This window comes from Octopus bimaculoides, chromosome 6 (genome assembly GCF_001194135.2).
Source record: "Octopus bimaculoides isolate UCB-OBI-ISO-001 chromosome 6, ASM119413v2, whole genome shotgun sequence".
NCBI classification, from domain to species: Eukaryota; Metazoa; Mollusca; class Cephalopoda; order Octopoda; family Octopodidae; genus Octopus; species Octopus bimaculoides.
In genome coordinates, this window is record NC_068986.1 from 95,261,664 (window position 1) to 95,262,051 (window position 388).

Here is a 388-nt window from a genome sequence, read left to right on the forward strand (position 1 = left end):
GGCACAATATGGACAGATTTCGGAATACCGATGAACTTTTATGTAAATGTATCAACTTAAAGGATAAACATATTACAATGGATAATACCAAGTAGACTCCCCCTTTTTCTCTCTCGTGTTTCTCTCTCTTTTGCTTTTTTCTTGGTGACTTCTTCTTTGTGATATAATGCTTGGGAAAGAATATATTTGCGGCTGAAGATAGCTTTATACCATCCTGTCTATCGATTATATACCCATATACTGATGCAACGACTGTTTGTGTATAAAGCTTGAAACACGTGTACCGCGGAATCCTTTGTGTTCTGTTTTAATTTTACGTTTTATATATATATATATATAATATATATATATATATATATATATAAAACATACATGCTATCTAAATATG